The following is a 15,647-nucleotide window of genomic DNA, read 5'->3' as shown; positions in this document are numbered from 1 at the left end:
ATTAAATTAATAAAGAATGATTATGATTGCATTGGCACCATGCTGTGGTGAAGAGCAGCATGGAAATAAGGCATACAGTGAGGAATATACATGTCTTACTACAACTTCACTACTACAATACTTGTAATAATGTTGCTATAACAGTTGCAGCTGCAACCACCAGCATGGCAACGACAATAGCTGCTACTATTTCTACAAGCACACAAAGCAGTAGTGTCATGTATTGCATATATACTGTGTCTGACCTGTAACAGGTATCTATAGGCTTTCTACAACTGTGGCATGACTAGAAACAAAACTTTCAAGGTGAAAACTTGATTCAGAAGGAGTTGACAATAGCGTGAAATTTCTGTTCTGGAAAGATTTGTAATAATTTCTGGAAAAGGGTTAAAATGTGTATGGACCTCTGATCCTCAAACAATGTTCTCTAATTGTACTTGTGGCCATCTTATACTTCACTGGGTCTATTCTATACTTCTGATCTTATCTTTCACTACGGTAAGATATTTTATTGTGTAGATTTGAGACTGGACCTCTGAGTATCATCAATTAAAATATTATTTTACAAACTCACTCATCTCTGCCCAGAGGGGCCAGTACAACTGGCAAGAGAGACCAGGAACTAAGACTGAGTCAGCCACATGGAAGACTACAAATTCTACACCAAACCTACTGTCTAGTGAAAAAACCCAGCTTTGAATGTAAAGAAACGCCATTTTCTGGGTGAGACCCGGAGGCTCCCCGGAGCTTACTAGGCTGATATGCAAATGTCAGACTTTGGCATCAGTCATGTGTATGGAGTTCTGTGGGCCTACCGTGGACCACGAGCCAGAACCTGGCCCCCTCAGAGAGGCATGGGAAACAGTGACCTATAGAAACCACAGTGTGGTTTGAAGCATTCTATGTCTGCCATCAACGGGTCAGGCACCCAGAAAGGTAAGCATCCCAAAACAAACCCTTATTCTGGTGAAATTATTGCTACCAAAAGCCGAACAAGTGATAGAACTCCCCTAAAAGAAACGAGCAAACGATCATGACGTCACACGTCGCCGTCTGCACAGCTCCCCCCTCCCCGGGAGTGGAAATGGGGAGCCTCAGACCACTTACGCCGGCTATCCACCCGTCAGTTCTGAGGCTGGATGTCAAAACACACACAAAAAAAACGCCAACCAGGGGGAAGGAGGGATGCCGGGGAGCCTCCGGGTCTCACCCAGAAAATGTCGTTTCATTACATTCAACGCTGGTTTTCTGGGGGGAGCCCCTTCGGCTACCCGGAACTAACTACCCACAGAGGAAAAACTTTGGGACGTACCCCGGGAGGCGGTCGTTGCTCACTCCACAACTCTAAAGTCTAGACAATTGGCTGCAACCGTCGACACAAAATGACACAGGCCCGACTAGGCCCAGGGACGTGCACGAGGTAACGAGCAGCCAGGACCCTGTTCGACCACCAAAAGCCCCGTGCCCAAATGCCAGCCCAGGACACGGTACCAAAGATGACAGCAAGAGCAGCTAACTTACATACGTCATGGGTACGGGGATAGACCGCAGGCTGGCTAGCCTGAAGAACTCTGCGGACAACCTGGGAGACCCGCACCCGCGATCAGGAAAGAAGGGGAACCGGATCAACCTAAAGTGCGTCCCAGGACACAGAAGTCATGGTGCGCAATAACAGCGAAGAGCCGTCACCGGACACAAAACACGATGCACCCCGGCCCAACCAATTAAGCATCAACTACCCAGGGACCCCTCTAGAAAGCAGCAGTCCCATTCTTCGCCAGAAAAGAAGGAGACTGCTGCAAACGAACAAAACCAACATGAAGACCGAAAGAGCAGAAACCCTTGCGCCAGAGGAGAGCATGATGCTCCCCAACCCGACCCCCAGAGCCCAATGCCAACAGAAAAAGAGCCCTGGAAAACAATCCTGAACCGAAGGGGCCACACCAAACCAAGGAGAAGAAAAGAGCACTCTGTCCAATGACTAGGACGCCTCAGGCGGCGCAAGAGCAGGTCGGAGGTGAAACAATGCACGAGACAGCTTGCTAAACGGCACAGAAGTAACATCAATACCGAAAGCAAGTGAAAGCGGCTCTGCCAGCGCCGCAGGATACGAGGCGACAGTATGGGGCAAGAGGACGGCCCCAAACCTCCAAAAGAGAATGACAAGACAACGCCAACAAACGCAGCTACAGCAGAAGGAAAAGAAAGAACCACCAAAAACCCCACACCGCTGCCAAGAAGGAGCACGCAAGTGGGACACCATCACCGAAGCCACCCGACTACCAACAGAAGGTGAGAGACTCGAGGCAGAACCGAACCAGCCCCGCCATGGCCAATCGAGCCTAAGAAGAGGCGGAGCCGCAGGAAGATCTCGGGTGCGACCACGGAGCCAGCAGAGCTGGAAACCCAAGCCGGCAAAGCAGGAGATGGAACGTTCGCCATACAGAAAAATATCCCAACGCCCGCAAGCCCACCAGGAGATCGGAGACGAAAGTCTCAACACGCGATTCTAGAGAAGGGAAACCGAGAGACTGTGAACATGCCAACAGGTCGGGTAAGCCAGGAAACCAGGAACCCAAACTTGGCAATAGGAGAGCCAAAAGGCACAAACAAAACACAACCATGTAATTACCTAAGTGTAGTTACAGGATGAGAGCTACGCTCGTGGTGTTCCGTCTTCCCAGCACTCTGTCATATAACGCTTTGAAACTACTGACGGTTTTGGCCTCAACCACCTTCTCACCTAACTTGTTCCAACTGTATACCACTCCGTTTGCGAAAGTGAATTGTCTTATATTTCTTTGACATCTTTGTTTAATTAGTTTAAATCTATGACCTCTTGTTCTTGAAGTTCCAGGTCTCAGGAAATCTTCCCTCTCGATTTTATCAATTCCTGTTACTATTTTGTATGTAGTGATCATATCACCTCTTTTTTCTGTCTTCTAGTTTTGGCATATTTAATGCCTCTAACCTCTCCTCGTAGTTCTTGCCCTTCAGTTCTAGGAGCCACTTAGTAACATGTCTTTGCACCTTTTCCAGTTTGTTGATGTGCTTCTTAAGATATGGGCACCACACAACCGCTGCATATTCTAGCTTTGGCCTAACGAAAGTCGTGAACAATTTCTTTAGTATTTCACCATCCATATATTTAAAAGCAATTCTGAAGTTAGAAAGCGTGGCATAGGCTCCTCGCACAACGTTCTTTATGTGGTATTCAGGAGATAGAAAACTATCTAGAACCACCCCTAGATTTCTATCAGAATTCTTTAAGGATTTCTCACATAATTTATAGGTTGTGTGGGGTCTATGTTCACCTATTCCATAACATGGCCTTTATTTACATTAAATTCTATTTGCCAAATAGTGCTCCATATACTTATTTTGTCCAGGTCATCTTGAAGGACATGACAATCATCTAAGTTTCTTATCTTAGCATCATCAGCAAACATGTTCATATAATTCTGTATTCCAACTGGTAGATCATTTATGTAGACAATGAACATCACTGGTGCAAGAACTGAACCCTGTGGTACTCCACTTGTGACATTTCTCTAGTCCGATACATTGTCTCTGATTACTGCCCTCATTTTTTCTATCAGTCAGAAAATTTTTCATCCATGTTAAAAAATCGCGAGCTGGTTACCTGGTTGATACCTGGTTGATGGGGTTCTAAGAGTTCTTCTACCCCCCAAGCCCGGCCCGAGGCCAGGCTTGATTTGTGAGAGTTTGGTCCACTAGGTTGTCGCTTGGAACGGCCCGCAGACCCACATATCCACCACAGCCCGGTTGGTCCGGCACTCCTTGGAGGAAACAATCTAGTTTCCTCTTGATGTTGTGACGGAGTTCCCCCCCTTATAATTCTCCCACGCCTGCAGTAAGAGTCATGTCTACTTTTCCCAAGCGTTCTCTACGTTGCAGGCTACAATTTGATATATGGGAGAAAGTGAAGTGTTCTCGGAGAGCCGAGAAATTTGTGAAATAGCAATATTTTGGCCTGTGGTATAGGCCCTTTAGGGAGCCAAGATGGCGCTTGCCTCCCTGATCTCCCGCCAAAACCATGTGATGTCAGTGGCACCGGATTGGTCACCGACAGCAATGTGGCACCGGGAGCCAATGAAAACTTCCTGTAGCGAAAGTGACGTCACGAAGGAAGGGGGTCCAGGCCGCGCGCCACTCTGGCGCCATCAGTCAGACGCGACACGTCATAGAGGTCGGACGTGCGACGGTTGGTCTTGTATGTTGGACAGTTGTTTCCTGCTCCCGTGGATTTACGCGTCACCTGAAGTCCGCCAGTACTCTGAGAAGTCTTCCCTAGTTCATGTGTTGAACCAGAAGAGGGAATTGACGGTTATTTGAGCAACAAGTGCTCCAGTCAGGTGCTGTGCAAGAAGCAGTGAAGCCGTGCAGTGACGTATGTGACGTCTGTGGCAATTCACCAGTTCGTGACAGCGTAGTGGCAGACAGAGCCACTGGGTAGCTGAGGAAGAGAGGACTATTTGGGGAAACCGGACGACTGTAGCTGAGACGTAGGCGACAGCCGTTGCTGGGAGAAGACGACGGCCAGGAGACCGACTCCAACCTTCAAGAAGTTAAGAAGGAGGACGGACCTGCAGTGAGGAGGCACGAAGACGACGCGCTAAACGGTGGGACGACGAGAGGCTCTGGTAGGACACGACGACGTGTGTGTGGGGGCGCTCCCGACACGAGGACCAGGAGCTACATCTCGACTCTCATCGGAGGATAGGGTGAAGTAGGTGTTTCTAGTTCCCTCCCCATTCCCCTTTAGTTAGCTATGTTATTCGGCTATATTATCTAGCCTGAGGATTTTATATGTCGTGAGCAAGTCTCACCCATGTCACGATAAAGCACCAGTGTGCTAGACAGTACTATCAAGAGTACTTGTAATATTCATGTTGATTATTGGTGTGTACAGGCACCAGGAACAAGTGATAAATTTACTGTGTTGTGTATATCTTTCTATAGATTTTGGTATGAACATATAGTGGTAAATTATATATAATATTATGCCAGTATTTGAAAGTTAGGCTGTGTGCCCAGAAATCATTTATTTTCCATGTATTGATATTTGATGTATCTACATTATATATGCTATGTTCATGCAGTGATAAGTCGTTTGTGAGTACAGTGAATTATTGCGTTATCGCCCACGAGAGAAAGTACTGAAAACTCCAGTGTTAATATTTCATAATATATTGTTGGATGAATAACAGTGTAAGGCCATTACAGTGAGTCATTATAGCATTGATTGTAGAAAAGACTGTTTGAGCCTGAGTACAGTGTAACTGAGTAATACGGTTTATTTGTGCCAATATCGAGTGTGCGAGTTTCTAGTAATATTGGAGAATTTAAAGAAACAGCGCGCGTGAATCTAGGAAACAAGCAAAGCTTTCGCACGGAGAGGCCAGGCGATCAGCTGTTCTTGACACTTGATGAGGGGGGGGGAGGTGTTGCCACCTAGTGATCGCATGCTATTCGTGGGAATTACCGGCCGCGTCAGGATCAGTTGATTTATTTGTTATTGTTTGGCCTTGTGACATCTTTCATGCCTTTTAAGTAAAATACAAAATCACCTTTGTGTTTTTATCATTCCCTCCATTGATCTTGTGGCTATATTACACTGAAAGCATAGAGTGATAACAATAAGTACCTGCCTGATTCCTGATCTTTTGAGTGTGACCTTGCCAAGGCTACCACTAATTCCACCAGTCCACTGATGGTGTTACTGGCCACCTAAAACACCAGTTGGCGACCTTGTGGTTAACCGTAGAGCCCGATTGTTGGGGAGGGCACACGACAGTCAAGTGCACGAGTCGTGTTCTCACTCTTTCTTAATTAGAGGCCGTTAAGATTGACTGGGAGACTCTCCTGGCGTGCAGTGGCGCCGTGAGGATCGAGTGAAGACCCGCAGGGCTACGGTGAGTGACCTTGAGCATAACTATTGCTCACCCCAGAGTAAGGGTAGAGAATAATAGAGAGGTGAAACCCCAACATTGGCGACCTTGCCAGGATCTCGATCGGAGTAAAGGTTGCAGTGGTGGTACTTGGCAGTGGTGTTAGAGATCAGGTGCAGATTATCACTCATAGCACAAGATGGAGGATGATAAAGTGACGAGGTTTATTGACTCTAGAGACGAACAGGTGTTGGAAGAGTGCACCAAGGCACAATTACAGGCTATAGTGGATCATTTTGGAATAAAGCTGAAATCGGCCAGAGTTGGTGAAAGAAGACTAGAGATAATAGCTCAGCTCAGGGCTCGAGACGAAGCTTTGGGGGAGGAACGGCCCCAAACACCTGCCAGTGAGGGTGAACACCTGAGTATTGGTGGAAGCAGCAGGGGATCCAGCGGCAGCAGGCACAGCATAAAGCTGGAAATAATGAAGCTGCAGCTAGAAGCACAGCAGCGCAGAGAAGAGCGAGAAGCGCAGCTGAGGAGAGAAGAGGCACAGCAGCGCAAGGAAGAGCGAGAAGCAGAAGCGCAGCTGAGGAGAGAAGAAGCACAACAGCGCAAAGAAGAGCGAGAAGCACAACAGCGCAAAGAAGAGCAAGAGCGAGAAGCACAGATGAAGCGTGAGGAGCGAGAAGCACAGATGAAGCGTGAGGAGCGAGAAGCACAGATGAAGCGTGAGGAGCGAGAAGCACAGATAAAGCGTGAGGAGCGAGAAGCACAACTGCGCCGGGAAGAGCAAGAGCGAGAAGCAGAAGCACAACAGCGCAAAGAAGAGCGAGAAGCACAACAGCGTAAGGAAGAGCGAGAAGCACAGCTACGCCGAGAAGAACAAGAGCGAGAAGCACAACTACGCAGGGAAGAACACGAGCGAGAAGTTAGGCTGAGACAAAGGGAAATAGAAGCCAACAAGGAGGTAGAGCTGAGGCGAGCTGAATTAGGACTCTGTATACCTGCTCCGCCGCCACAGGAAAACCGACGAGTGAGGGAACGAGACCTGCCGGTCTTTGTGCCTAGTGAAGCCGAAAGTTTCTTCGATCCCTTTGAGAGAGTTGCTGCTATGAAGAGGTGGCCGAGGGCGGAGTGGGCGGAGTTGGTCCAAGGGAGGCTCACAGGTGAAGCTCGCCAAGCCTTCACTATGCTCGACTTCCAAGAATGCACTAACTACGATGCGGTAAAACGAGCTGTGCTCCGTTCCTTCAAGCTCACGCCGGAGTGTTACCGGAAGAGGTTTAGAGAATGTACCCGGTCACCAGGAAAATCGTATGCGGAGACGGCGAGGGACATGGAAAGAAAGTTCCTTAAGTGGATGGACTCTGAAGAAGCGGGGTCGGCCGAAGAAATCAAGGAACTAATGGTCATGGAAAAGTTTATGTCCGTGCTCCCACCCGAGATCAGGATGAGGATAAAGGAGGCGGACATAAAGAACCTGAGGGCCACAGCCGACCGAGCCGACATGTTAGAAGAAGCCCTACGCCCACGCCGAGAGGGACAGCACCGACCACCCGCATACGTCGGAAATGATAGGAGCTATAGAAGGACGGATGGATGGAGGACAGGAGCGAGTTCTCCCAAATCCCACCTCTCAAGTTGGAACACCCGAGGAACAAAAGGTGTTGTAGAGCCGATAGAGGAGAGCCAAGCTGAAAGCTCGGGAGTTGTTACTGCAACGAAGGAAACAACGAGCGGTGCGGGAAAGACACAGGGTGCGACGGCCTCTGGAGGCAGTGCTAAGGCGGGCGGTGGCGGATGGTCTCCGCCGAGGGGCCGCTGCTACAACTGCGGAATACCCGGACACGTCGCGCGGGAATGCAGACGCCCTAAGCAGTGGGGACACATTGCTTTAGTGATGTTCGAGGACCAGAGGGCCGAGAGAGTGCGGGATGATCCCGTGCTGAGTGGGGAGAAGAAGGTTCACCCATTCGTGTGTCAAGGAACCGTAAGGATGGGGGACGCAGACCCCATCCCCGTGAAGATCTTAAGAGACACCGGGGCCGATTTTACCCTGGTAAGTGAGACCCTGTTCCCCGAGGGTTACGAAAGTACCAGTGTGGGGGTGGCAAGTGTGACCACTGTGGGAGGCCCGGTGAGTGTGCCCCTACACCAGGTAACTTTGGATTCCGATTATGGCTGCCAGACCCTTGTGGTGGGAGTCTGTACATCAATGCCCAAGATGGAGGCGCAGGTCATCTTGGGGAATGACGCGTGTGGAGGATATGTCCTTCCGCATCTCGTGAAGGGCGAAGAGTACATAGAACAATACAAGAAGACAGGCGGAGAGTTGAACGTCTGTGGGGACGAGAAGGGAATCGCACCGGTGGCGATCCCAGTTTGTACGGTGATACCGAGACAACGCGAAGAACCAGGAGGTTGTGGATCTGATGGGGCTGAGGAGTCGACTGACAGCCTGGGAACAGATCACCTCTGCGTAGGACCCAGAGAACGAGTGGAGGGCGAAAGTAGCCCGAATGGTGAGTTGCAGGTGACACTCACCGGTTCTCCAGGGGTAAACCGCACTCGTCTCGGAGAGTTACAGCAGGAGGAGTGCCCCGAATTGGTTAGTGAGGCCGAAGGAGGACGTGTGGGTCCTGAGAAGGCTTACTTTCCATTTATCTATATTATATATACCTTGCTATCCATGCTGAAGGAACGATGGACACCAGGAGCGACCGTGGGAACGGTGAACGAATATGTCCAGAAGTTTAAAGAACGTCTCACTAGAGCGAAGGAACTGGCTGGGAAACACCTGAAGGAGGCGCAGCGTAAGATGTCGGAGTGGTACGACAGGAGAGCTGCGCAGAGGGATTTTCAGGCCGGATCCCAAGTAATGGTTGTGCTTCCAGGTAAAGGTAAGGTGACCAGGTCGCGGTTCAAGGGACCATACCAAGTGCTGCGACGGTTGGGTCCAGTGTCGTACGAGATTGGGAAGCCGGATGGACCCCGAAAGAAACAGGTGTGTCACGCAGACCGCCTGAGACCTTTCTTCACTGTGGAAGGAAGAGCCGCCAGGCAGGACGGAACGAGTACCGGAGAAACCCAGCGGAAGACGGGTCTGTGTGTACAGGGGGACCGAGAATTCCCGGAGGAGGAAGAAAAGTGGTCCAGGGCGGACGGCACCAGTCTCACCAGCACTGAGAGTCTGACAAGGATCAAGGTCAAGCACATCAAGGGGAAGGACGACGTAGTAGCGGACGCCCTATCCCACATACACTAACGAGACATGACTCTTATTTTAAGGGGAGGGGTATGTGACGGAGTTCCCCCCCCCCCCCCCTTATAATTCTCCCACGCCTGCAGTAAGAGTCATGTCTACTTTTCCCAAGCGTTCTCTACGTTGCAGGCTACAATTTGATATATGGGAGAGAGTGAAGTGTTCTCGGAGAGCCGAGAAATTTGTGAAATAGCAATATTTTGGCCTGTGGTATAGGCCCTTTAGGGAGCCAAGATGGCGCTTGCCTGCCTGATCTCCCGCCAAAACCGTGTGACGTCAGTGGCACCGGATTGGTCACCGACAGCAATGTGGCACCGGGAGCCAATGAAAACTTCCCGTAGCGAAAGTGACGTCACGAAGGAAGGGGGTCCAGGCCGCGCGCCACTCTGGCGCCATCAGTCAGACACGACACGTCATAGAGGTCGGACGTGCGACGGTTGGTCCTGTATGTTGGACAGTTGTTTCCCGCTCCCGTGGATTTACGCGTCACCTGAAGTCCGCCAGTACTCTGAGAAGTCTTCCCTAGTTCATGTGTTGAACCAGAAGAGGGAATTGACGGTTATTTGAGCAACAAGTGCTCCAGTCAGGTGCTGTGCAAGAAGCAGTGAAGCCGTGCAGTGACGTATGTGACGTCTGTGGCAATTCACCAGTTCGTGACAGCGTAGTGGCAGACAGAGCCACTGGGTAGCTGAGGAAGAGAGGACTATTTGGGGAAACCGGACGACTGTAGCTGAGACGTAGGCGACAGCCGTTGCTGGGAGAAGACGACGGCCAGGAGACCGACTCCAACCTTCAAGAAGTTAAGAAGGAGGACGGACCTGCAGTGAGGAGGCACGAAGACGACGCGCTAAACGGTGGGACGACGAGAGGCTCTGGTAGGACACGACGACGTGTGTGTGGGGGCGCTCCCGACACGAGGACCAGGAGCTACATCTCGACTCTCATCGGAGGATAGGGTGAAGTAGGTGTTTCTAGTTCCCTCCCCTTTCCCCTTTAGTTAGCTATGTTATTCGGCTATATTATCTAGCCTGAGGATTTTATATGTCGTGAGCAAGTCTCACCCATGTCACGATAAAGCACCAGTGTGCTAGACAGTACTATCAAGAGTACTTGTAATATTCATGTTGATTATTGGTGTGTACAGGCACCAGGAACAAGTGATAAATTTACTGTGTTGTGTATATCTTTCTATAGATTTTGGTATGAACATATAGTGGTAAATTATATATAATATTATGCCAGTATTTGAAAGTTAGGCTGTGTGCCCAGAAATCATTTATTTTCCATGTATTGATATTTGATGTATCTACATTATATATGCTATGTTCATGCAGTGATAAGTCGTTTGTGAGTACAGTGAATTATTGCGTTATCGCCCACGAGAGAAAGTACTGAAAACTCCAGTGTTAATATTTCATAATATATTGTTGGATGAATAACAGTGTAAGGCCATTACAGTGAGTCATTATAGCATTGATTGTAGAAAAGACTGTTTGAGCCTGAGTACAGTGTAACTGAGTAATACGGTTTATTTGTGCCAATATCGAGTGTGCGAGTTTCTAGTAATATTGGAGAATTTAAAGAAACAGCGCGCGTGAATCTAGGAAACAAGCAAAGCTTTTGCACGGAGAGGCCAGGCGATCAGCTGTTCTTGACACTTGATGAGGGGGGGGGGAGGTGTTGCCACCTAGTGATCGCATGCTATTCGTGGGAATTACCGGCCGCGTCAGGATCAGTTGATTTATTTGTTATTGTTTGGCCTTGTGACATCTTTCATGCCTTTTAAGTAAAATACAAAATCACCTTTGTGTTTTTATCATTCCCTCCATTGATCTTGTGGCTATATTACACTGAAAGCATAGAGTGATAACAATAAGTACCTGCCTGATTCCTGATCTTTTGAGTGTGACCTTGCCAAGGCTACCACTAATTCCACCAGTCCACTGATGGTGTTACTGGCCACCTAAAACACCAGTTGGCGACCTTGTGGTTAACCGTAGAGCCCGATTGTTGGGGAGGGCACACGACAGTCAAGTGCACGAGTCGTGTTCTCACTCTTTCTTAATTAGAGGCCGTTAAGATTGACTGGGAGACTCTCCTGGCGTGCAGTGGCGCCGTGAGGATCGAGTGAAGACCCGCAGGGCTACGGTGAGTGACCTTGAGCATAACTATTGCTCACCCCAGAGTAAGGGTAGAGAATAATAGAGAGGTGAAACCCCAACATTGGCGACCTTGCCAGGATCTCGATCGGAGTAAAGGTTGCAGTGGTGGTACTTGGCAGTGGTGTTAGAGATCAGGTGCAGATTATCACTCATAGCACAAGATGGAGGATGATAAAGTGACGAGGTTTATTGACTCTAGAGACGAACAGGTGTTGGAAGAGTGCACCAAGGCACAATTACAGGCTATAGTGGATCATTTTGGAATAAAGCTGAAATCGGCCAGAGTTGGTGAAAGAAGACTAGAGATAATAGCTCAGCTCAGGGCTCGAGACGAAGCTTTGGGGGAGGAACGGCCCCAAACACCTGCCAGTGAGGGTGAACACCTGAGTATTGGTGGAAGCAGCAGGGGATCCAGCGGCAGCAGGCACAGCATAAAGCTGGAAATAATGAAGCTGCAGCTAGAAGCACAGCAGCGCAGAGAAGAGCGAGAAGCGCAGCTGAGGAGAGAAGAGGCACAGCAGCGCAAGGAAGAGCGAGAAGCAGAAGCGCAGCTGAGGAGAGAAGAAGCACAACAGCGCAAAGAAGAGCGAGAAGCACAACAGCGCAAAGAAGAGCAAGAGCGAGAAGCACAGATGAAGCGTGAGGAGCGAGAAGCACAGATGAAGCGTGAGGAGCGAGAAGCACAGATGAAGCGTGAGGAGCGAGAAGCACAGATAAAGCGTGAGGAGCGAGAAGCACAACTGCGCCGGGAAGAGCAAGAGCGAGAAGCAGAAGCACAACAGCGCAAAGAAGAGCGAGAAGCACAACAGCGTAAGGAAGAGCGAGAAGCACAGCTACGCCGAGAAGAACAAGAGCGAGAAGCACAACTACGCAGGGAAGAACACGAGCGAGAAGTTAGGCTGAGACAAAGGGAAATAGAAGCCAACAAGGAGGTAGAGCTGAGGCGAGCTGAATTAGGACTCTGTATACCTGCTCCGCCGCCACAGGAAAACCGACGAGTGAGGGAACGAGACCTGCCGGTCTTTGTGCCTAGTGAAGCCGAAAGTTTCTTCGATCCCTTTGAGAGAGTTGCTGCTATGAAGAGGTGGCCGAGGGCGGAGTGGGCGGAGTTGGTCCAAGGGAGGCTCACAGGTGAAGCTCGCCAAGCCTTCACTATGCTCGACTTCCAAGAATGCACTAACTACGATGCGGTAAAACGAGCTGTGCTCCGTTCCTTCAAGCTCACGCCGGAGTGTTACCGGAAGAGGTTTAGAGAATGTACCCGGTCACCAGGAAAATCGTATGCGGAGACGGCGAGGGACATGGAAAGAAAGTTCCTTAAGTGGATGGACTCTGAAGAAGCGGGGTCGGCCGAAGAAATCAAGGAACTAATGGTCATGGAAAAGTTTATGTCCGTGCTCCCACCCGAGATCAGGATGAGGATAAAGGAGGCGGACATAAAGAACCTGAGGGCCACAGCCGACCGAGCCGACATGTTAGAAGAAGCCCTACGCCCACGCCGAGAGGGACAGCACCGACCACCCGCATACGTCGGAAATGATAGGAGCTATAGAAGGACGGATGGATGGAGGACAGGAGCGAGTTCTCCCAAATCCCACCTCTCAAGTTGGAACACCCGAGGAACAAAAGGTGTTGTAGAGCCGATAGAGGAGAGCCAAGCTGAAAGCTCGGGAGTTGTTACTGCAACGAAGGAAACAACGAGCGGTGCGGGAAAGACACAGGGTGCGACGGCCTCTGGAGGCAGTGCTAAGGCGGGCGGTGGCGGATGGTCTCCGCCGAGGGGCCGCTGCTACAACTGCGGAATACCCGGACACGTCGCGCGGGAATGCAGACGCCCTAAGCAGTGGGGACACATTGCTTTAGTGATGTTCGAGGACCAGAGGGCCGAGAGAGTGCGGGATGATCCCGTGCTGAGTGGGGAGAAGAAGGTTCACCCATTCGTGTGTCAAGGAACCGTAAGGATGGGGGACGCAGACCCCATCCCCGTGAAGATCTTAAGAGACACCGGGGCCGATTTTACCCTGGTAAGTGAGACCCTGTTTCCCGAGGGTTACGAAAGTACCAGTGTGGGGGTGGCAAGTGTGACCACTGTGGGAGGCCCGGTGAGTGTGCCCCTACACCAGGTAACTTTGGATTCCGATTATGGCTGCCAGACCCTTGTGGTGGGAGTCTGTACATCAATGCCCAAGATGGAGGCGCAGGTCATCTTGGGGAATGACGCGTGTGGAGGATATGTCCTTCCGCATCTCGTGAAGGGCGAAGAGTACATAGAACAATACAAGAAGACAGGCGGAGAGTTGAACGTCTGTGGGGACGAGAAGGGAATCGCACCGGTGGCGATCCCAGTTTGTACGGTGATACCGAGACAACGCGAAGAACCAGGAGGTTGTGGATCTGATGGGGCTGAGGAGTCGACTGACAGCCTGGGAACAGATCACCTCTGCGTAGGACCCAGAGAACGAGTGGAGGGCGAAAGTAGCCCGAATGGTGAGTTGCAGGTGACACTCACCGGTTCTCCAGGGGTAAACCGCACTCGTCTCGGAGAGTTACAGCAGGAGGAGTGCCCCGAATTGGTTAGTGAGGCCGAAGGAGGACGTGTGGGTCCTGAGAAGGCTTACTTTCCATTTATCTATATTATATATACCTTGCTATCCATGCTGAAGGAACGATGGACACCAGGAGCGACCGTGGGAACGGTGAACGAATATGTCCAGAAGTTTAAAGAACGTCTCACTAGAGCGAAGGAACTGGCTGGGAAACACCTGAAGGAGGCGCAGCGTAAGATGTCGGAGTGGTACGACAGGAGAGCTGCGCAGAGGGATTTTCAGGCCGGATCCCAAGTAATGGTTGTGCTTCCAGGTAAAGGTAAGGTGACCAGGTCGCGGTTCAAGGGACCATACCAAGTGCTGCGACGGTTGGGTCCAGTGTCGTACGAGATTGGGAAGCCGGATGGACCCCGAAAGAAACAGGTGTGTCACGCAGACCGCCTGAGACCTTTCTTCACTGCGGAAGGAAGAGCCGCCAGGCAGGACGGAACGAGTACCGGAGAAACCCAGCGGAAGACGGGTCTGTGTGTACAGGGGGACCGAGAATTCCCGGAGGAGGAAGAAAAGTGGTCCAGGGCGGACGGCACCAGTCTCACCAGCACTGAGAGTCTGACAAGGATCAAGGTCAAGCACATCAAGGGGAAGGACGACGTAGTAGCGGACGCCCTATCCCACATACACTAACGAGACATGACTCTTATTTTAAGGGGAGGGGTATGTGACGGAGTTCCCCCCCACCTTATAATTCTCCCACGCCTGCAGTAAGAGTCATGTCTACTTTTCCCAAGCGTTCTCTACGTTGCAGGCTACAATTTGATATATGGGAGAGAGTGAAGTGTTCTCGGAGAGCCGAGAAATTTGTGAAATAGCAATATTTTGGCCTGTGGTATAGGCCCTTTAGGGAGCCAAGATGGTGCTTGCCTGCCTGATCTCCCGCCAAAACCGTGTGACGTCAGTGGCACCGGATTGGTCACCGACAGCAATGTGGCACCGGGAGCCAATGAAAACTTCCCGTAGCGAAAGTGACGTCACGAAGGAAGGGGGTCCAGGCCGCGCGCCACTCTGGCGCCATCAGTCAGACACGACACGTCATAGAGGTCGGACGTGCGACGGTTGGTCCTGTATGTTGGACAGTTGTTTCCCGCTCCCGTGGATTTACGCGTCACCTGAAGTCCGCCAGTACTCTGAGAAGTCTTCCCTAGTTCATGTGTTGAACCAGAAGAGGGAATTGACGGTTATTTGAGCAACAAGTGCTCCAGTCAGGTGCTGTGCAAGAAGCAGTGAAGCCGTGCAGTGACGTATGTGACGTCTGTGGCAATTCACCAGTTCGTGACAGCGTAGTGGCAGACAGAGCCACTGGGTAGCTGAGGAAGAGAGGACTATTTGGGGAAACCGGACGACTGTAGCTGAGACGTAGGCGACAGCCGTTGCTGGGAGAAGACGACGGCCAGGAGACCGACTCCAACCTTCAAGAAGTTAAGAAGGAGGACGGACCTGCAGTGAGGAGGCATGGAGACGACGCGCTAAACGGTGGGACGACGAGAGGCTCTGGTAGGACACGACGACGTGTGTGTGGGGGCGCTCCCGACACGAGGACCAGGAGCTACATCTCGACTCTCATCGGAGGATAGGGTGAAGTAGGTGTTTCTAGTTCCCTCCCCATTCCCCTTTCGTTAGCTATGTTATTCGGCTATATTATCTAGCCTGAGGATTTTATATGTCGTGAGCAAGTCTCACCCATGTCACGATAAAGCACCAGTGT

General features: G+C 50.7%; 1 protein-coding gene across 1 annotated transcript in view; it reads right to left on the bottom strand.

Moving 5' to 3' along the window:
* LOC138357813 (uncharacterized) overlaps positions 1-15,647 on the bottom strand; it is a 39,794-nt gene that overhangs the window by 13,917 nt on the left and 10,230 nt on the right. The window lies entirely within an intron of this gene.

This window comes from Procambarus clarkii, chromosome 80, assembly GCF_040958095.1.
Source record: "Procambarus clarkii isolate CNS0578487 chromosome 80, FALCON_Pclarkii_2.0, whole genome shotgun sequence".
NCBI lineage: Eukaryota > Metazoa > Arthropoda > Malacostraca > Decapoda > Cambaridae > Procambarus > Procambarus clarkii.
The sequence above is the reverse complement of the archived record's forward strand: the minus strand, read 5'-3'. Positions and strand labels throughout refer to the sequence as shown.